Genomic DNA, 16,938 nt, shown 5'->3' with positions numbered 1-16,938 from the left:
ATTAAAGCATTTAATGTCAATGGCCATTCTAAGCTGAATGTTCCTGCTCTCGTCAGCTCGCAGAAGTTACACAGCTTAAGGCCTCGCTAGTACCAGTGTGGGAGACTGTCTGGGAATCCGTGGTGCGGTTGACTTTTTATTAAGTCGTTTAGATTTTGTTTCACAATAGATTAAATAGGACTATGGATTAAAGCATTTAACGTCAATGGCCATTCTAAGCTGAATGTGCCTGCTCTCGTCAGATCGCAGAAGTTACACAGCTTAAGGACTCGCTAGTACCAGTGTGGGAGACTGTCTGGGAATCCGTGGTGCGGTTGACTTTTTATTATGTCGTTTAGATTTTGTTTCACAATCGATTAAAAAGGACTATGAATTAAAGCATTTAATGTCAATGGCCATTCTAAGCTGAATGTCCCTGCTCTCGTCAGATCGCAGAAGTTACACAGCTTAAGGCCTCGCTAGTACCAGTGTGGGAGACTGTCTGGGAATCCGTGGTGCGGTTGACTTTTTATTATGTCGTTTAGATTTTGTTTCACAATCGATTAAAAAGTACTATGGATTAAAGCATTTAATGTCAATGGCCATTCTAAGCTGAATGTGCCTGCTCTCGTCAGAACGCAGAAGTTACACAGCTTAAGGCCTCGCTAGTACCAGTGTGGGAGACTGTCTGGGAATCCGTGGTGTGGTTGACTTTTGATTATGTCGTTTAGATTTTGTTTCACAATAGATTAAATAGGACTATGGATTAAAGCATTTAACGTCAATGGCCATTCTAAGCTGAATGTGCCTGCTCTGGTCAGAACGCAGAAGTTACACAGCTTAAGGCCTCGCTAGTACCAGTGTGGGAGACTGTCTGGGAATCCGTGGTGCGGTTGAATTTTTATTGTGTCGTTTAGATTTTGTTTCACAATCGATTAAAAAGGACTATGGATTAAAGCCTTTAATGTCAATGGCCATTCTAAGCTGAATGTGCCTGCTCTTGTTAGATCACAGAAGTTACACAGCTTAACGCCTCGCTAGTACCAGTGTGGGAGACTGTCTGGGAATCCGTGGTGGGGTTGACTTTTTATTATGTCGTTTAGATTTTGTTTCACAATCGATTAAAAAGGACTATGGATTAAAGCATTTAATGTCAATGGCCATTCTAAGCTGAATGTCCCTGCTCTCGTCATATCGCAGAAGTTACACAGCTTAAGGCCTCGCTAGTACCAGTGTGGGAGACTGTCTGGGAATCCGTGGTGCGGTTGACTTTTTATTATGTCGTTTAGATTTTGTTTCACAATAGATTAAATAGGACTTTGGATTAATGCATTTAATGTCAATGGTCATTCTAAGCTGAATGTGCCTGCTCTCGTCAGAACGCAGAAGTTACACAGCTTAAGGCCTCGCTAGTACCAGCGTTGGAGACTGTCTGGGAATCCGTGGTGCGGTTGAATTTTTATTATGTCGTTTAGATTTTGTTTCACAATAGATTAAATAGGACTATGGATTAAGGCTTTTAATGTCAATGGCCATTCTAAGCTGAATGTGCCTGCTCTCGTCAGATCGCAGAAGTTACACAGCTTAAGGCCTCGCTAGTACCAGTGTGGGAGACTGTCTGGGAATTCGTGGTGTGGTTGACTTTTTATTATGTCGTTTAGATTTTGTTTCACAATCGATTAAAAAGGACTATGGATTAAAGCATTTTATGACAATGGCCATTCTAAGCTGAATGTGCCTGCTCTCGTTAGATCGCAGAAGTTACACACCTTAACGCCTCGCTAGTACCAGTGTGGGAGACTGTCTGGGAATCCGTGGTGCGGTTGACTTTTTATTATGTCGTTTAGATTTTGTTTCACAATCGTTTAAAAAGGACTATGGATTAAAGCATTTAACGTCAATGGCCATTCTAAGCTGAATGTGCCTGCTCTCATCAGATCGCAGAAGTTACACAGCTTAAGGCCTCGCTAGTACCAGTGTGGGAGACTGTCTGGGAATCCGTGGTGCTGTTGAATTTTTATTATGTCGTTTAGATTTTGTTTCACAATCGATTAAAAAGGACTATGGATTAAAGCATTTAATGTCAATGGCCATTCTAAGCTGAATGTCCCTGCTCTCGTCAGATCGCAGAAGTTACATAGCTTAAGGCCTTGCTAGTACCAGTGTGGGAGACTGTCTGGGAATCCGTGGTGTGGTTGACTTTTTATTATGTTGTTTAGATTTTATTTCACAATAGATTAAATAGGACTATGGATTAAGGCTTTTAATGTCAATGGCCATTCTAAGCTGAATGTACCTGCTCTCGTCATATCGCAGAAGTTACACAGCTTAAGGCCTCGCTAGTACCAGTGTGGCAGACTGTCTGGGAATCCGTGGTGCGGTTGACTTCTTATTATGTCGTTTAGATTTTGTTTCACAATAGATTAAATAGGACTATGGATTAAAGCATTTACTGTCAATGGCCATTCTAAGCTGAATGTGCATGCTCTCGTTAGATCACAGAAGTTACACAGCTTAACGCCTCGCTAGTACCAGTGTGGGAGACTGTCTGGGAATCCGTGGTGCGGTTGACTTTTTATTATGTCGTTTAGATTTTGTTTCACAATAGATTAAATAGGACTATGGATTAAAGCATTTAACGTCAATGGCAATTCTAAGCTGAATGTGCCAGCTCTCGTCAAATCGCAGAAGTTACACAGCTTAAGGCCTCACTAGTACCAGTGTGGGAGACTGTCTGGGAATCCGTGGTGTGGTTGAATTTTTATTATGTCGTTTAGATTTTGTTTCACAATCGATTAAAAAGGACTATGGATTAAAGCGTTTAATGTCAATGGCCATTCTAAGCTGAATGTCCCTGCTCTCGTCAGATCGCAGAAGTTACACAGCTTAAGGCCTCGCTAGTACCAGTGTGGGAGACTGTCTGTGAATCCGTGGTGCGGTTGACTTTTTATTATGTCGTTTAGATTTTGTTTCACAATCGATTAAAAAGGACTATGGATTAAAGCATTTAATGTCAATGGCCATTCTAAGCTGAATGTGCCTGCTCTCGTCAGATCGCAGAAGTTACACAGCTTAAGGCCTCGCTAGTACCAGTGTGGGAGACTGTCTGGGAATCCGTGGTGCGGTTGACTTTTTATTATGTCGTTTAGATTTTGTTTCACAATCGATTAAAAAGGACTATGGATTAAAGCATTTAATGTCAATGGCCATTCTAAGCTGAATGTGCCTGCTCTCGTCAGATCGCAGAAGTTACACAGCTTAAGGCCTCGCTAGCACCAGTGTGGGAGACTGTCTGGGAATCCGTGGTGCGGTTGACTTTTTATTATGTCGTTTAGATTTTGTTTCACAATAGATTAAATAGGACTATGGATTAAAGCATTTAACGTCAATGGCCATTCTAAGCTGAATGTGCCTGCTCTCGTCAGAACGCAGAAGTTACACAGCTTAAGGCCTCGCTAGTACCAGTGTGGGAGACTGTCTGGGAATCCGTGGTGCGGTTGACTTTTTATTATGTCGTTTAGATTTTGTTTCACAATCGATTAAAAAGGACTATGGATTAAAGCATTTAATGTCAATGGCCATTCTAAGCTGAATGTGCCTGCTCTCGTCAGATCGCAGAAGTTACACAGCTTAACGCCTCGCTAGTACCAGTGTGGGAGACTGTCTGGGAATCCGTGGTGCGGCTGACTTTTTATTATGTCGTTTAGATTTTGTTTCACAATAGATTAAATAGGACTATGGATTAAAGCATTTAACGTCAATGGCCATTCTAAGCTGAATGTGCCTGCTCTCGTCAGAACGCAGAAGTTACACAGCTTAAGGCCTCGCTAGTACCAGTGTGGGAGACTGTCTGGGAATCCGTGGTGCGGTTGACTTTTTATTATGTCGTTTAGATTTTGTTTCACAATCGATTAAAAAGGACTATGGATTAAAGCATTTAATGTCAATGGCCATTCTAAGCTGAATGTCCCTGCTCTCGTCAGATCGCAGAAGTTACACAGCTTAAGGCCTCGCTAGTACCAGTGTGGGAGACTGTCAGGGAGTCCGTGGTGCGGTTGTCTTTTTACTATGTTGTTTAGATTTTGTTTCACAATAGATTAAATAGGACTATGGATTAAGGCTTTTAATGTCAATGGCCATTCTAAGCTGAATGTGCCTGCTCTCGTCAGATCGCAGAAGTTACACAGCTTAAGGCCTCGCTAGTACCAGTGTGGGAGACTGTCTGGGAATCCGTGGTGCGGTTGACTTTTTATTATGTCGTTTAGATTTTTGTTTCACAATCGATTAAAAAGGACTATGGATTAAAGCATTTAATGTCAATGGCCATTTTAAGCTGAATGTGCCTCCTCTCGTCAGATCGCAGAAGTTACACAGCTTAAGCCCTCGCTAGTACCAGTGTGGGAGACTGTCTGGGAATCCGTGGTGCGGTTGACTTTTTATTATGTTGTTTAGATTTTGTTTCACAATAGATTAAATAGGACTATGGATTAAGGCTTTTAATGTTAATGGCCATTCTAAGCTGAATGTGCCTGCTCTCGTCAGATCGCAGAAGTTACACACCTTAACGCCTCGCTAGTACCAGTGTGGGAGACTGTCTGGGAATCCGTGGTGCGGTTGACTTTTTATTATGTCGTTTAGATTTTGTTTCACAATCGTTTAAAAAGGACTATGGATTAAAGCGTTTAATGTCAATGGCCATTCTAAGCTGAATGTGCCTGCTCTCGTCAGATCGCAGAAGTTACACAGCTTAAGGCCTCACTAGTACCAGTGTGGGAGACTGTCTGGGAATCCTTGGTGCTGTTGAATTTTTATTATGTCGTTTAGATTTTGTTTCACAATCGATTAAAAAGGACTATGGATTAAAGCATTTAATGTCAATGGCCATTCTAAGCTGAATGTCCCTGCTCTCGTCAGATCGCAGAAGTTACATAGCTTAAGGCCTTGCTAGTACCAGTGTGGGAGACTGTCTGGGAATCCGTGGTGTGGTTGACTTTTTATTATGTTGTTTAGATTTTATTTCACAATAGATTAAATAGGACTATGGATTAAGGCTTTTAATGTCAATGGCCATTCTAAGCTGAATGTACCTGCTCTCGTCATATCGCAGAAGTTACACAGCTTAAGGCCTCGCTAGTACCAGTGTGGCAGACTGTCTGGGAATCCGTGGTGCGGTTGACTTCTTATTATGTCTTTTAGATTTTGTTTCACAATAGATTAAATAGGACTATGGATTAAAGCATTTACTGTCAATGGCCATTCTAAGCTGAATGTGCATGCTCTCGTTAGATCACAGAAGTTACACAGCTTAACGCCTCGCTAGAACCAGTGTGGGAGACTGTCTGGGAATCCGTGGTGCGGTTGACTTTTTATTATGTCGTTTAGATTTTGTTTCACAATAGATTAAATAGGACTATGGATTAAAGCATTTAACGTCAATGGCAATTCTAAGCTGAATGTGCCAGCTCTCGTCAAATCGCAGAAGTTACACAGCTTAAGGCCTCGCTAGTACCAGTGTGGGAGACTGTCTGGGAATCCGTGGTGTGGTTGAATTTTTATTATGTCGTTTAGATTTTGTTTCACAATCGATTAAAAAGGACTATGGATTAAAGCGTTTAATGTCAATGGCCATTCTAAGCTGAATGTCCCTGCTCTCGTCAGATCGCAGAAGTTACACAGCTTAAGGCCTCGCTAGTACCAGTGTGGGAGACTGTCTGTGAATCCGTGGTGCGGTTGACTTTTTATTATGTCGTTTAGATTTTGTTTCACAATCGATTAAAAAGGACTATGGATTAAAGCATTTAATGTCAATGGCCATTCTAAGCTGAATGTGCCTGCTCTCGTCAGATCGCAGAAGTTACACAGCTTAAGGCCTCGCTAGTACCAGTGTGGGAGACTGTCTGGGAATCCGTGGTGCGGTTGACTTTTTATTATGTCGTTTAGATTTTGTTTCACAATCGATTAAAAAGGACTATGGATTAAAGCATTTAATGTCAATGGCCATTCTAAGCTGAATGTGCCTGCTCTCGTCAGATCGCAGAAGTTACACAGCTTAAGGCCTCGCTAGTACCAGTGTGGGAGACTGTCTGGGAATCCGTGGTGCGGTTGACTTTTTATTATGTCGTTTAGATTTTGTTTCACAATAGATTAAATAGGACTATGGATTAAAGCATTTAACGTCAATGGCCATTCTAAGCTGAATGTGCCTGCTCTCGTCAGAACGCAGAAGTTACACAGCTTAAGGCCTCGCTAGTACCAGTGTGGGAGACTGTCTGGGAATCCGTGGTGCGGTTGACTTTTTATTATGTCGTTTAGATTTTGTTTCACAATCGATTAAAAAGGACTATGGATTAAAGCATTTAATGTCAATGGCCATTCTAAGCTGAATGTGCCTGCTCTCGTCAGATCGCAGAAGTTACACAGCTTAAGGCCTCGCTAGTACCAGTGTGGGAGACTGTCTGGGAATCCGTGGTGCGGCTGACTTTTTATTATGTCGTTTAGATTTTGTTTCACAATAGATTAAATAGGACTATGGATTAAAGCATTTAACGTCAATGGCCATTCTAAGCTGAATGTGCCTGCTCTCGTCAGAACGCAGAAGTTACACAGCTTAAGGCCTCGCTAGTACCAGTGTGGGAGACTGTCTGGGAATCCGTGGTGCGGTTGAATTTTTATTATGTCGTTTAGATTTTGTTTCACAATCGATTAAAAAGGACTATGGATTAAAGCATTTAATGTCAATGGCCATTCTAAGCTGAATGTCCCTGCTCTCGTCAGATCGCAGAAGTTACACAGCTTAAGGCCTCGCTAGTACCAGTGTGGGAGACTGTCAGGGAGTCCGTGGTGCGGTTGTCTTTTTACTATGTTGTTTAGATTTTGTTTCACAATAGATTAAATAGGACTATGGATTAAGGCTTTTAATGTCAATGGCCATTCTAAGCTGAATGTGCCTGCTCTCGTCAGATCGCAGAAGTTACACAGCTTAAGGCCTCGCTAGTACCAGTGTGGGAGACTGTCTGGGAATCCGTGGTGCGGTTGACTTTTTATTATGTCGTTTAGATTTTTGTTTCACAATCGATTAAAAAGGACTATGGATTAAAGCATTTAATGTCAATGGCCATTTTAAGCTGAATGTGCCTCCTCTCGTCAGATCGCAGAAGTTACACAGCTTAAGCCCTCGCTAGTACCAGTGTGGGAGACTGTCTGGGAATCCGTGGTGCGGTTGACTTTTTATTATGTTGTTTAGATTTTGTTTCACAATAGATTAAATAGGACTATGGATTAAGGCTTTTAATGTTAATGGCCATTCTAAGCTGAATGTGCCTGCTCTCGTCAGATCGCAGAAGTTACACAGCTTAAGGCCTCGCTAGTACCAGTGTGGGAGACTGTCTGGGAATCCGTGGTGCGGTTGACTTTTTATTATGTCGTTTAGATTTTGTTTCACAATAGATTAAATAGGACTATGGATTAAAGGATTTAGTGTCAATGGCCATTCTAAGCTGAATGTGCCTGCTCTCGTCAGATCGCAGACGTTACACAGCTTAAGTCCTCGCTAGTACCAGTGTGGGAGACTGTCTGGGAATCCGTGGTGCGGTTGAATTTTTATTATGTCGTTTAGATTTTGTTTCACAATCGATTAAAAAGGACTATGGAATAAAGCATTTAATGTCAATGGCCATTCTAAGCTGAATGTCCCTGCTCTCGTCAGATCGCAGAAGTTACACAGCTTAAGGCCTCGCTAGTACCAGTGTGGGAGACTGTCTGGGAATCCATGGTGCGGTTGACTTTTTATTTTGTCGTTTAGATTTTGTTTCACAATCGATTAAAAAGGACTATGGATTAAAGCATTTAATGTCAATGGCCATTCTAAGCTGAATGTCCCTGCTCTCGTCAGATCGCAGAAGTTACACAGCTTAAGGCCTCGCTAGTACCGGTGTGGGAGACTGTCTGGGAATCCGTGGTGCGGTTGACTTTTTATTATGTCGTTTAGATTTTGTTTCACAATCGATTAAAAAGTACTATGGATTAAAGCATTTAATGTCGATGGCCATTCTAAGCTGAATGTGCCTGCTCTCGTCAGATCGCAGAAGTTACACAGCTTAAGGCCTCGCTAGTACCAGTGTGGGAGACTGTCTGGGAATCCGTGGTGTGGTTGACTTTTTATTATGTCGTTTAGATTTTGTTTCACAATAGATTAAATAGGACTATGGATTAAAGCATTTAACGTCAATGGCCATTCTAAGCTGAATGTGCCTGCTCTGGTCAGAACGCAGAAGTTACACAGCTTAAGGCCTCGCTAGTACTAGTGTGGGAGACTGTCTGGGAATCCGTAGTGTGGTTGACTTTTTATTATGTCGTTTAGATTTTGTTTCACAATCGATTAAAAAGGACTATGGATTAAAGCATTTAATGTCAATGGCCATTCTAAGCTCAATGTGCCTGCTCTCGTCAGATCGCAGAAGTTACACAGCTTAAGGCCTCGCTAGTACCAGTGTGGGAGACTGTCTGGGAATCCGTGGTGCGGTTGACTTTTTATTATGGCGTTTAGATTTTGTTTCACAATCGATTAAAAAGGACTATGGATTAAAGCATTTAATGTCAATGGCCATTCTAAGCTGAATGTGCCTGCTCTCGTTAGATCACAGAAGTTACACGGCTTAAGCCCTCGCTAGTACCAGTGTGGGAGACTGTCTGGGAATCCGTGGTGCGGTTGACTTTTTATTATGTCGTTTAGATTTTGTTTCACAATCGATTAAATAGGACTATGGATTAAAGCATTTAACGTCAATGGCCATTCTAAGCTGAATGTGCATGCTCTCGTCAGATCGCAGAAGTTACACAGCTTAAGGCCTCGCTAGTACCAGTGTGGGAGACTGTCTGGGAATCCGTGGTGCGGTTGACTTTTTATTATGTTGTTTAGATTTTGTTTCACAATAGATTAAATAGGACTATGGATTAAGGCTTTTAATGTCAATGGCCATTCTAAGCTGAATGTGCCTGCTCTCGTCAGATCGCAGAAGTTACACAGCTTAAGGTCTCGCTAGTACCAGTGTGGGAGACTGTCTGGGAATCCGTGGTGCGGTTGACTTTTTATTATGTCGTTTAGATTTTGTTTCACAATCGATTAAATAGGACTATGGATTAAAGCATTTAACGTCAATGGCAATTCTAAGCTGAATGTGCATGCTCTCGTCAGATCGCAGAAGTTACACAGCTTAAGGCCTCTCTAGTACCAGTGTTGGAGACTGTCTGGGAATCCGTGGTGCGGTTGAATATTTATTATGTCGTTTAGATTTTGTTTCACAATCGATTAAAAAGGACTATGGATTAAAGCGTTTAATGTCAATGGCCATTCTAAGCTGAATGTCCCTGCTCTCGTCAGATCGCAGAAGTTACACAGCTTAAAGCCTCGCTAATACCAGTGTGGGAGACTGTCTGTGAATCCGTGGTGCGGTTGACTTTTTATTATGTCGTTTAGATTTTGTTTCACAATCGATTAAAAAGTACTATGGATTAAAGCATTTAACGTCAATGGCCATTCTAAGCTGAATGTGCCTCCTCTCGTCAGATCGCAGAAGTTACACAGCTTAAGGCCTCGCTAGTACCAGTGTGGGAGACTGTCTGGGAATCCGTGGTGCAGTTGACTTTTTATTATGTCGTTTAGATTTTGTTTCACAATCGATTAAAAAGGACTATGGATTAAAGCATTTAATGTCAATGGCCATTCTAAGCTGAATGTGCCTGCTCTCGTTAGATCGCAGAAGTTACACAGCTTAACGCCTCGCTAGTACCAGTGTGGGAGACTGTCTGGGAATCCGTGGTGCGGTTGACTTTTTATTATGTCGTTTAGATTTTGTTTCACAATAGATTAAATAGGACTATGGATTAAAGGATTTAACGTCAATGGCCATTCTAAGCTGAATGTGCCTGCTCTCGTCAGATCGCAGAAGTTACACAGCTTAAGTCCTCGCTAGTACCAGTGTGGGAGACTGTCTGGGAATCCGTGGTGCGGTTGAATTTTTATTATGTCGTTTAGATTTTGTTTCACAATCGATTAAAAAGGACTATGGATTAAAGCATTTAATGTCAATGGCCATTCTAAGCTGAATGTCCCTGCTCTCGTCGGATCGCAGAAGTTACACAGCTTAAGGCCTCGCTAGTACCAGTGTGGGAGACTGTCTGGGAATCCATGGTGCGGTTGACTTTTTATTATGTCGTTTAGATTTTGTTTCACAATCGATTAAAAAGGACTATGGATTAAAGCATTTAATGTCAATGGCCATTCTAAGCTGAATGTCCCTGCTCTTGTCAGATCGCAGAAGTTACACAGCTTAAGGCCTCGCTAGTACCAGTGTGGGAGACTGTCTGGGAATCCGTGGTGCGGTTGACTTTTTATTATGTCGTTTAGATTTTGTTTCACAATCGATTAAAAAGTACTATGGATTAAAGCATTTAATGTCAATGGCCATTCTAAGCTGAATGTGCCTGCTCTCGTCAGATCGCAGAAGTTACACAGCTTAAGGCCTCGCTAGTACCAGTGTGGGAGACTGTCTGGGAATCCGTGGTGTGGTTGACTTTTTATTATGTCGTTTAGATTTTGTTTCACAATAGATTAAATAGGACTATGGATTAAAGCATTTAACGTCAATGGCCATTCTAAGCTGAATGTGCCTGCTCTGGTCAGAACGCAGAAGTTACACAGCTTAAGGCCTCGCTAGTACCAGTGTGGGAGACTGTCTGGGAATCCGTGGTGCGGTTGACTTTTTATTATGTTGTTTAGATTTTGTTTCACAATAGATTAAATAGGACTATGGATTAAGGCTTTTAATGTCAATGGCCATTCTAAGCTGAATGTGCCTGCTCTCGTCAGATCGCAGAAGTTACACAGCTTAAGGTCTCGCTAGTACCAGTGTGGGAGACTGTCTGGGAATCCGTGGTGCGGTTGACTTTTTATTATGTCGTTTAGATTTTGTTTCACAATCGATTAAATAGGACTATGGATTAAAGCATTTAACGTCAATGGCAATTCTAAGCTGAATGTGCATGCTCTCGTCAGATCGCAGAAGTTACACAGCTTAAGGCCTCTCTAGTACCAGTGTTGGAGACTGTCTGGGAATCCGTGGTGCGGTTGAATATTTATTATGTCGTTTAGATTTTGTTTCACAATCGATTAAAAAGGACTATGGATTAAAGCGTTTAATGTCAATGGCCATTCTAAGCTGAATGTCCCTGCTCTCGTCAGATCGCAGAAGTTACACAGCTTAAAGCCTCGCTAATACCAGTGTGGGAGACTGTCTGTGAATCCGTGGTGCGGTTGACTTTTTATTATGTCGTTTAGATTTTGTTTCACAATCGATTAAAAAGTACTATGGATTAAAGCATTTAACGTCAATGGCCATTCTAAGCTGAATGTGCCTCCTCTCGTCAGATCGCAGAAGTTACACAGCTTAAGGCCTCGCTAGTACCAGTGTGGGAGACTGTCTGGGAATCCGTGGTGCAGTTGACTTTTTATTATGTCGTTTAGATTTTGTTTCACAATCGATTAAAAAGGACTATGGATTAAAGCATTTAATGTCAATGGCCATTCTAAGCTGAATGTGCCTGCTCTCGTTAGATCGCAGAAGTTACACAGCTTAACGCCTCGCTAGTACCAGTGTGGGAGACTGTCTGGGAATCCGTGGTGCGGTTGACTTTTTATTATGTCGTTTAGATTTTGTTTCACAATAGATTAAATAGGACTATGGATTAAAGGATTTAACGTCAATGGCCATTCTAAGCTGAATGTGCCTGCTCTCGTCAGATCGCAGAAGTTACACAGCTTAAGTCCTCGCTAGTACCAGTGTGGGAGACTGTCTGGGAATCCGTGGTGCGGTTGAATTTTTATTATGTCGTTTAGATTTTGTTTCACAATCGATTAAAAAGGACTATGGATTAAAGCATTTAATGTCAATGGCCATTCTAAGCTGAATGTCCCTGCTCTCGTCGGATCGCAGAAGTTACACAGCTTAAGGCCTCGCTAGTACCAGTGTGGGAGACTGTCTGGGAATCCATGGTGCGGTTGACTTTTTATTATGTCGTTTAGATTTTGTTTCACAATCGATTAAAAAGGACTATGGATTAAAGCATTTAATGTCAATGGCCATTCTAAGCTGAATGTCCCTGCTCTTGTCAGATCGCAGAAGTTACACAGCTTAAGGCCTCGCTAGTACCAGTGTGGGAGACTGTCTGGGAATCCGTGGTGCGGTTGACTTTTTATTATGTCGTTTAGATTTTGTTTCACAATCGATTAAAAAGTACTATGGATTAAAGCATTTAATGTCAATGGCCATTCTAAGCTGAATGTGCCTGCTCTCGTCAGATCGCAGAAGTTACACAGCTTAAGGCCTCGCTAGTACCAGTGTGGGAGACTGTCTGGGAATCCGTGGTGTGGTTGACTTTTTATTATGTCGTTTAGATTTTGTTTCACAATAGATTAAATAGGACTATGGATTAAAGCATTTAACGTCAATGGCCATTCTAAGCTGAATGTGCCTGCTCTGGTCAGAACGCAGAAGTTACACAGCTTAAGGCCTCGCTAGTACCAGTGTGGGAGACTGTCTGGGAATCCGTGGTGCGGTTGAATTTTTATTATGTCGTTTAGATTTTGTTTCACAATCGATTAAAAAGGACTATGGATTAAAGCCTTTAATGTCAATGGCCATTCTAAGCTGAATGTCCCTGCTCTCGTCAGATCGCAGAAGTTACACAGCTTAACGCCTCGCTAGTACCAGTGTGGGAGACTGTCTGGGAATCCGTGGTGCGGTTGTCTTTTTATTATGTTGTTTAGATTTTGTTTCACAATAGATTAAATAGGACTATGGATTAAGGCTTTTAATGTCAATGGCCATTCTAAGCTGAATGTGCCTGCTCTCGTCAGATCGCAGAAGTTACACAGCTTAAGCCCTCGCTAGTACCAGTGTGGGAGACTGTCTGGGAATTCGTGGTGCGGTTGACTTTTTATTATGTTGTTTCGATTTTGTTTCACAATAGATTAAATAGGACTATGGATTAAGGCTTTTAATGTTAATGGCCATTCTAAGCTGAATGTGCATGCTCTCGTCAGATCGCAGAAGTTGCACAGCTTAAGGCCTCGCTAGTACCAGTGTGGGAGACTGTCTGGGAATCCGTGGTGCGGTTGACCTTTTATTATGTCGTTTAGATTTTGTTTCACAATCGATTAAAAAGGACTATGGATTAAAGCATTTAATGTCAATGGCCATTCTAAGCTGAATGTGCCTGCTCTCGTTAGATCGCAGAAGTTACACAGCTTAACGCCTCGCTAGTACCAGTGTGGGAGACTGTCTGGGAATCCGTGGTGCGGTTGACTTTTTATTATGTCGTTTAGATTTTGTTTCACAATAGATTAAATAGGACTATGGATTAAAGGATTTAATGTCAGTGGCAATTCTAAGCTGAATGTGCCTGCTCTCGTCAGATCGCAGAAGTTACACAGCTTTAGGCCTCGCTAGTACCAGTGTGGGAGACTGTCTGGGAATCCATGGTACGTTGACTTTTTATTATGTCGTTTAGATTTTGTTTCACAATCGATTAAAAAGGACTATGGATTAAAGCATTTAATGTCAATGGCCATTCTAAGCTGAATGTGCCTGCTCTCGTCAGATCGCAGAAGTTACACAGCTTAAGGCCTCGCTAGTACCAGTGTGGGAGACTGTCTGGGAATCCGTGGTGCGGTTGACTTTTTATTAAGTCGTTTAGATTTTGTTTCACAATAGATTAAATAGGACTATGGATTAAAGCATTTAACGTCAATGGCCATTCTAAGCTGAATGTGCCTGCTCTCGTCAGATCGCAGAAGTTACACAGCTTAAGGACTCGCTAGTACCAGTGTGGGAGACTGTCTGGGAATCCGTGGTGCGGTTGACTTTTTATTATGTCGTTTAGATTTTGTTTCACAATCGATTAAAAAGGACTATGAATTAAAGCATTTAATGTCAATGGCCATTCTAAGCTGAATGTCCCTGCTCTCGTCAGATCGCAGAAGTTACACAGCTTAAGGCCTCGCTAGTACCAGTGTGGGAGACTGTCTGGGAATCCGTGGTGCGGTTGACTTTTTATTATGTCGTTTAGATTTTGTTTCACAATCGATTAAAAAGTACTATGGATTAAAGCATTTAATGTCAATGGCCATTCTAAGCTGAATGTCCCTGCTCTTGTTAGATCGCAGAAGTTACACAGCTTAACGCCTCGCTAGTACCAGTGTGGGAGACTGTCTGGGCATCCGTGGTGCGGTTGACTTTTTATTATGTCGTTTAGATTTTGTTTCACAATCGATTAAAAAGGACTATGGATTAAAGCATTTAATGTCAATGGCCATTCTAAGCTGAATGTCCCTGCTCTCGTCAGATCGCAGAAGTTACACAGCTTAAGGCCTCGCTAGTACCAGTGTGGAAGACTGTCTGGGAATCCGTGGTGCGGTTGACTTTTTATTATGTCGTTTAGATTTTGTTTCACAATCGATTAAAAAGTACTATGGATTAAAGCATTTAATGTCAATGGCCATTCTAAGCTGAATGTGCCTGCTCTCTTTAGATCGCAGAAGTTACACAGCTTAAGGCCTCGCTAGTACCAGTGTGGGAGATTGTCTGGGAATCCGTGGTGTGGTTGACTTTTGATTATGTCGTTTAGATTTTGTTTCACAATAGATTAAATAGGACTATGGATTAAAGCATTTAACGTCAATGGCCATTCTAAGCTGAATGTGCCTCCTCTGGTCAGAACGCAGAAGTTACACAGCTTAAGGCCTCGCTAGTACCAGTGTGGGAGACTGTCTGGGAATCCGTGGTGCGGTTGAATTTTTATTGTGTCGTTTAGATTTTGTTTCACAATCGATTAAAAAGGACTATGGATTAAAGCCTTTAATGTCAATGGCCATTCTAAGCTGAATGTCCCTGCTCTCGTCAGATCGCAGAAGTTACACAGCTTAAGGCCTCGCTAGTACCAGTGTGGGAGACTGTCTGGGAATCCGTGGTGCGGTTGACTTTTTATTATGTCGTTTAGATTTTGTTTCACAATCGATTAAAAAGTACTATGGATTAAAGCATTTAATGTCAATGGCCATTCTAAGCTGAATGTCCCTGCTCTTGTTAGATCGCAGAAGTTACACAGCTTAACGCCTCGCTAGTACCAGTGTGGGAGACTGTCTGGGAATCCGTGGTGCGGTTGACTTTTTATTATGTCGTTTAGATTTTGTTTCACAATCGATTAAAAAGGACTATGGATTAAAGCATTTAATGTCAATGGCCATTCTAAGCTGAATGTCCCTGCTCTCGTCAGATCGCAGAAGTTACACAGCTTAAGGCCTCGCTAGTACCAGTGTGGGAGACTGTCTGGGAATCCGTGGTGCGGTTGACTTTTTATTATGTCGTTTAGATTTTGTTTCACAATCGATTAAAAAGTACTATGGATTAAAGCATTTAATGTCAATGGCCATTCTAAGCTGAATGTGCCTGCTCTCTTTAGATCGCAGAAGTTACACAGCTTAAGGCCTCGCTAGTACCAGTGTGGGAGACTGTCTGGGAATCCGTGGTGTGGTTGACTTTTGATTATGTCGTTTAGATTTTGTTTCACAATAGATTAAATAGGACTATGGATTAAAGCATTTAACGTCAATGGCCATTCTAAGCTGAATGTGCCTCCTCTGGTCAGAACGCAGAAGTTACACAGCTTAAGGCCTCGCTAGTACCAGTGTGGGAGACTGTCTGGGAATCCGTGGTGCGGTTGAATTTTTATTGTGTCGTTTAGATTTTGTTTCACAATCGATTAAAAAGGACTATGGATTAAAGCCTTTAATGTCAATGGCCATTCTAAGCTGAATGTCCCTGCTCTTGTTAGATCGCAGAAGTTACACAGCTTAACGCCTCGCTAGTACCAGTGTGGGAGACTGAGCGGGAATCCGTGGTGCGGTTGACTTTTTATTATGTCGTTTAGATTTTGTTTCACAATAGATTAAATAGGACTATGGATTAAGGCTTTTAACGTTAATGGCCATTCTAAGCTGAATGTGCCTGTTCTCGTCAGATCGCAGAAGTTACACAGCTTAAGGCCTCGCTAGTACCAGTGTGGGAGACTGTCTGGGAATCCGTGGTGCGGTTGACTTTTTATTATGTCGTTTAGATTTTGTTTCACAATCGATTAAAAAGGACTATGGATTAAAGCATTTAATGTCAATGGCCATTCTAAGCTGAATGTGCCTGCTCTCGTTAGATCGCAGAAATTACACAGCTTAACGCCTCGCTAGTACCAGTGTGGGAGACTGTCTGGCAATCCGTGGTGCGGTTGACTTTTTATTATGTCGTTTAGATTTTGTTTCACAATAGATTAAATAGGACTATGGATTAAAGGATTTAATGTCAATGGCCATTCTAAGCTGAATGTGCCTGCTCTCGTCAGATCGCAGAAGTTACACAGCTTAAGGCCTCGCTAGTACCAGTGTGGGAGACTGTCTGGGAATCCGTGGTGCGGTTGAATTTTTATTGTGTCGTTTAGATTTTGTTTCACAATCGATTAAAAAGGACTATGGATTAAAGCCTTTAATGTCAATGGCCATTCTAAGCTGAATGTCCCTGCTCTTGTTAGATCGCAGAAGTTACACAGCTTAACGCCTCGCTAGTACCAGTGTGGGAGACTGTCTGGGAATCCATGGTGCGGTTGACTTTTTATTATGTCGTTTAGATTTTGTTTCACAATAGATTAAATAGGACTATGGATTAAAGCATTTAATGTCAATGGCCATTCTAAGCTGAATGTGCCTGCTCTCGTCAGATCGCAGAAGTTACACAGCTTAAGGCCTCGCTAGTACCAGTGTGGGAGACTGTCTGGGAATCCATGGTGCGGTTGACTTTTTATTATGTCGTTTAGATTTTGTTTCACAATAGATTAAATAGGACTATGGATTAAAGCATT

At 41.8% G+C, this 16,938-nt stretch overlaps 70 pseudogenes; all 70 read left to right on the top strand.

Annotated features, from left to right (window-relative positions):
• The first annotated feature begins 15 nt into the window (after positions 1–15).
• Positions 16–134, top strand: LOC142736983 (5S ribosomal RNA; annotated as a pseudogene).
• Positions 135–201: 67 nt separating this feature from the next.
• On the top strand, positions 202–320 carry LOC142669031 (5S ribosomal RNA; annotated as a pseudogene).
• Positions 321–387: 67 nt separating this feature from the next.
• Positions 388–506, top strand: LOC142727480 (5S ribosomal RNA; annotated as a pseudogene).
• A 67-nt stretch (positions 507–573) lies between these two features.
• On the top strand, positions 574–692 carry LOC142723837 (5S ribosomal RNA; annotated as a pseudogene).
• Positions 693–759: 67 nt separating this feature from the next.
• On the top strand, positions 760–878 carry LOC142678776 (5S ribosomal RNA; annotated as a pseudogene).
• Positions 879–1,131: 253 nt separating this feature from the next.
• On the top strand, positions 1,132–1,250 carry LOC142692080 (5S ribosomal RNA; annotated as a pseudogene).
• Positions 1,251–1,317: 67 nt separating this feature from the next.
• Positions 1,318–1,436, top strand: LOC142666611 (5S ribosomal RNA; annotated as a pseudogene).
• A 67-nt stretch (positions 1,437–1,503) lies between these two features.
• LOC142729705 (5S ribosomal RNA) lies at positions 1,504–1,622 on the top strand (annotated as a pseudogene).
• A 253-nt stretch (positions 1,623–1,875) lies between these two features.
• Positions 1,876–1,994, top strand: LOC142714462 (5S ribosomal RNA; annotated as a pseudogene).
• Positions 1,995–2,061: 67 nt separating this feature from the next.
• LOC142688548 (5S ribosomal RNA) lies at positions 2,062–2,180 on the top strand (annotated as a pseudogene).
• A 67-nt stretch (positions 2,181–2,247) lies between these two features.
• On the top strand, positions 2,248–2,366 carry LOC142698535 (5S ribosomal RNA; annotated as a pseudogene).
• A 439-nt stretch (positions 2,367–2,805) lies between these two features.
• LOC142737737 (5S ribosomal RNA) lies at positions 2,806–2,924 on the top strand (annotated as a pseudogene).
• A 67-nt stretch (positions 2,925–2,991) lies between these two features.
• On the top strand, positions 2,992–3,110 carry LOC142707556 (5S ribosomal RNA; annotated as a pseudogene).
• A 67-nt stretch (positions 3,111–3,177) lies between these two features.
• LOC142668865 (5S ribosomal RNA) lies at positions 3,178–3,296 on the top strand (annotated as a pseudogene).
• Positions 3,297–3,363: 67 nt separating this feature from the next.
• LOC142727635 (5S ribosomal RNA) lies at positions 3,364–3,482 on the top strand (annotated as a pseudogene).
• A 67-nt stretch (positions 3,483–3,549) lies between these two features.
• Positions 3,550–3,668, top strand: LOC142703927 (5S ribosomal RNA; annotated as a pseudogene).
• A 67-nt stretch (positions 3,669–3,735) lies between these two features.
• Positions 3,736–3,854, top strand: LOC142727514 (5S ribosomal RNA; annotated as a pseudogene).
• A 67-nt stretch (positions 3,855–3,921) lies between these two features.
• LOC142678543 (5S ribosomal RNA) lies at positions 3,922–4,040 on the top strand (annotated as a pseudogene).
• Positions 4,041–4,107: 67 nt separating this feature from the next.
• On the top strand, positions 4,108–4,226 carry LOC142707441 (5S ribosomal RNA; annotated as a pseudogene).
• Positions 4,227–4,666: 440 nt separating this feature from the next.
• On the top strand, positions 4,667–4,785 carry LOC142737749 (5S ribosomal RNA; annotated as a pseudogene).
• A 67-nt stretch (positions 4,786–4,852) lies between these two features.
• On the top strand, positions 4,853–4,971 carry LOC142688559 (5S ribosomal RNA; annotated as a pseudogene).
• A 67-nt stretch (positions 4,972–5,038) lies between these two features.
• Positions 5,039–5,157, top strand: LOC142698546 (5S ribosomal RNA; annotated as a pseudogene).
• Positions 5,158–5,596: 439 nt separating this feature from the next.
• LOC142737736 (5S ribosomal RNA) lies at positions 5,597–5,715 on the top strand (annotated as a pseudogene).
• A 67-nt stretch (positions 5,716–5,782) lies between these two features.
• Positions 5,783–5,901, top strand: LOC142707308 (5S ribosomal RNA; annotated as a pseudogene).
• A 67-nt stretch (positions 5,902–5,968) lies between these two features.
• LOC142707187 (5S ribosomal RNA) lies at positions 5,969–6,087 on the top strand (annotated as a pseudogene).
• A 67-nt stretch (positions 6,088–6,154) lies between these two features.
• On the top strand, positions 6,155–6,273 carry LOC142727392 (5S ribosomal RNA; annotated as a pseudogene).
• A 67-nt stretch (positions 6,274–6,340) lies between these two features.
• LOC142737014 (5S ribosomal RNA) lies at positions 6,341–6,459 on the top strand (annotated as a pseudogene).
• A 67-nt stretch (positions 6,460–6,526) lies between these two features.
• Positions 6,527–6,645, top strand: LOC142735310 (5S ribosomal RNA; annotated as a pseudogene).
• A 67-nt stretch (positions 6,646–6,712) lies between these two features.
• On the top strand, positions 6,713–6,831 carry LOC142678532 (5S ribosomal RNA; annotated as a pseudogene).
• Positions 6,832–6,898: 67 nt separating this feature from the next.
• LOC142707065 (5S ribosomal RNA) lies at positions 6,899–7,017 on the top strand (annotated as a pseudogene).
• A 254-nt stretch (positions 7,018–7,271) lies between these two features.
• Positions 7,272–7,390, top strand: LOC142729885 (5S ribosomal RNA; annotated as a pseudogene).
• Positions 7,391–7,457: 67 nt separating this feature from the next.
• On the top strand, positions 7,458–7,576 carry LOC142704596 (5S ribosomal RNA; annotated as a pseudogene).
• A 67-nt stretch (positions 7,577–7,643) lies between these two features.
• On the top strand, positions 7,644–7,762 carry LOC142738530 (5S ribosomal RNA; annotated as a pseudogene).
• Positions 7,763–7,829: 67 nt separating this feature from the next.
• On the top strand, positions 7,830–7,948 carry LOC142729641 (5S ribosomal RNA; annotated as a pseudogene).
• A 67-nt stretch (positions 7,949–8,015) lies between these two features.
• LOC142736459 (5S ribosomal RNA) lies at positions 8,016–8,134 on the top strand (annotated as a pseudogene).
• Positions 8,135–8,201: 67 nt separating this feature from the next.
• Positions 8,202–8,320, top strand: LOC142699455 (5S ribosomal RNA; annotated as a pseudogene).
• Positions 8,321–8,387: 67 nt separating this feature from the next.
• LOC142737120 (5S ribosomal RNA) lies at positions 8,388–8,506 on the top strand (annotated as a pseudogene).
• Positions 8,507–8,573: 67 nt separating this feature from the next.
• On the top strand, positions 8,574–8,692 carry LOC142707868 (5S ribosomal RNA; annotated as a pseudogene).
• A 67-nt stretch (positions 8,693–8,759) lies between these two features.
• Positions 8,760–8,878, top strand: LOC142737472 (5S ribosomal RNA; annotated as a pseudogene).
• Positions 8,879–8,945: 67 nt separating this feature from the next.
• On the top strand, positions 8,946–9,064 carry LOC142736269 (5S ribosomal RNA; annotated as a pseudogene).
• A 439-nt stretch (positions 9,065–9,503) lies between these two features.
• On the top strand, positions 9,504–9,622 carry LOC142683676 (5S ribosomal RNA; annotated as a pseudogene).
• A 67-nt stretch (positions 9,623–9,689) lies between these two features.
• On the top strand, positions 9,690–9,808 carry LOC142681114 (5S ribosomal RNA; annotated as a pseudogene).
• A 67-nt stretch (positions 9,809–9,875) lies between these two features.
• On the top strand, positions 9,876–9,994 carry LOC142682857 (5S ribosomal RNA; annotated as a pseudogene).
• Positions 9,995–10,061: 67 nt separating this feature from the next.
• Positions 10,062–10,180, top strand: LOC142682537 (5S ribosomal RNA; annotated as a pseudogene).
• A 67-nt stretch (positions 10,181–10,247) lies between these two features.
• On the top strand, positions 10,248–10,366 carry LOC142738285 (5S ribosomal RNA; annotated as a pseudogene).
• Positions 10,367–10,433: 67 nt separating this feature from the next.
• On the top strand, positions 10,434–10,552 carry LOC142733179 (5S ribosomal RNA; annotated as a pseudogene).
• A 67-nt stretch (positions 10,553–10,619) lies between these two features.
• Positions 10,620–10,738, top strand: LOC142736707 (5S ribosomal RNA; annotated as a pseudogene).
• Positions 10,739–10,805: 67 nt separating this feature from the next.
• On the top strand, positions 10,806–10,924 carry LOC142736260 (5S ribosomal RNA; annotated as a pseudogene).
• Positions 10,925–11,363: 439 nt separating this feature from the next.
• Positions 11,364–11,482, top strand: LOC142683654 (5S ribosomal RNA; annotated as a pseudogene).
• A 67-nt stretch (positions 11,483–11,549) lies between these two features.
• LOC142681103 (5S ribosomal RNA) lies at positions 11,550–11,668 on the top strand (annotated as a pseudogene).
• Positions 11,669–11,735: 67 nt separating this feature from the next.
• LOC142682846 (5S ribosomal RNA) lies at positions 11,736–11,854 on the top strand (annotated as a pseudogene).
• Positions 11,855–11,921: 67 nt separating this feature from the next.
• On the top strand, positions 11,922–12,040 carry LOC142682515 (5S ribosomal RNA; annotated as a pseudogene).
• A 67-nt stretch (positions 12,041–12,107) lies between these two features.
• LOC142738284 (5S ribosomal RNA) lies at positions 12,108–12,226 on the top strand (annotated as a pseudogene).
• A 67-nt stretch (positions 12,227–12,293) lies between these two features.
• On the top strand, positions 12,294–12,412 carry LOC142733168 (5S ribosomal RNA; annotated as a pseudogene).
• Positions 12,413–12,479: 67 nt separating this feature from the next.
• LOC142678764 (5S ribosomal RNA) lies at positions 12,480–12,598 on the top strand (annotated as a pseudogene).
• A 67-nt stretch (positions 12,599–12,665) lies between these two features.
• On the top strand, positions 12,666–12,784 carry LOC142699943 (5S ribosomal RNA; annotated as a pseudogene).
• A 67-nt stretch (positions 12,785–12,851) lies between these two features.
• LOC142737248 (5S ribosomal RNA) lies at positions 12,852–12,970 on the top strand (annotated as a pseudogene).
• A 67-nt stretch (positions 12,971–13,037) lies between these two features.
• On the top strand, positions 13,038–13,156 carry LOC142705589 (5S ribosomal RNA; annotated as a pseudogene).
• A 67-nt stretch (positions 13,157–13,223) lies between these two features.
• LOC142680265 (5S ribosomal RNA) lies at positions 13,224–13,342 on the top strand (annotated as a pseudogene).
• A 252-nt stretch (positions 13,343–13,594) lies between these two features.
• On the top strand, positions 13,595–13,713 carry LOC142706943 (5S ribosomal RNA; annotated as a pseudogene).
• A 67-nt stretch (positions 13,714–13,780) lies between these two features.
• Positions 13,781–13,899, top strand: LOC142669020 (5S ribosomal RNA; annotated as a pseudogene).
• Positions 13,900–13,966: 67 nt separating this feature from the next.
• On the top strand, positions 13,967–14,085 carry LOC142727469 (5S ribosomal RNA; annotated as a pseudogene).
• A 253-nt stretch (positions 14,086–14,338) lies between these two features.
• Positions 14,339–14,457, top strand: LOC142737319 (5S ribosomal RNA; annotated as a pseudogene).
• Positions 14,458–14,524: 67 nt separating this feature from the next.
• On the top strand, positions 14,525–14,643 carry LOC142686764 (5S ribosomal RNA; annotated as a pseudogene).
• A 253-nt stretch (positions 14,644–14,896) lies between these two features.
• On the top strand, positions 14,897–15,015 carry LOC142727458 (5S ribosomal RNA; annotated as a pseudogene).
• Positions 15,016–15,268: 253 nt separating this feature from the next.
• On the top strand, positions 15,269–15,387 carry LOC142727447 (5S ribosomal RNA; annotated as a pseudogene).
• A 67-nt stretch (positions 15,388–15,454) lies between these two features.
• On the top strand, positions 15,455–15,573 carry LOC142737973 (5S ribosomal RNA; annotated as a pseudogene).
• Positions 15,574–16,012: 439 nt separating this feature from the next.
• LOC142736411 (5S ribosomal RNA) lies at positions 16,013–16,131 on the top strand (annotated as a pseudogene).
• Positions 16,132–16,384: 253 nt separating this feature from the next.
• LOC142736495 (5S ribosomal RNA) lies at positions 16,385–16,503 on the top strand (annotated as a pseudogene).
• A 253-nt stretch (positions 16,504–16,756) lies between these two features.
• Positions 16,757–16,875, top strand: LOC142737306 (5S ribosomal RNA; annotated as a pseudogene).
• Positions 16,876–16,938: the final 63 nt, after the last annotated feature.

The sequence above is a fragment of the Rhinoderma darwinii genome, chromosome 1 (assembly GCF_050947455.1).
Source record: "Rhinoderma darwinii isolate aRhiDar2 chromosome 1, aRhiDar2.hap1, whole genome shotgun sequence".
Lineage (NCBI taxonomy): Eukaryota > Metazoa > Chordata > Amphibia > Anura > Rhinodermatidae > Rhinoderma > Rhinoderma darwinii.
The sequence above is the reverse complement of the archived record's forward strand: the minus strand, read 5'-3'. Positions and strand labels throughout refer to the sequence as shown.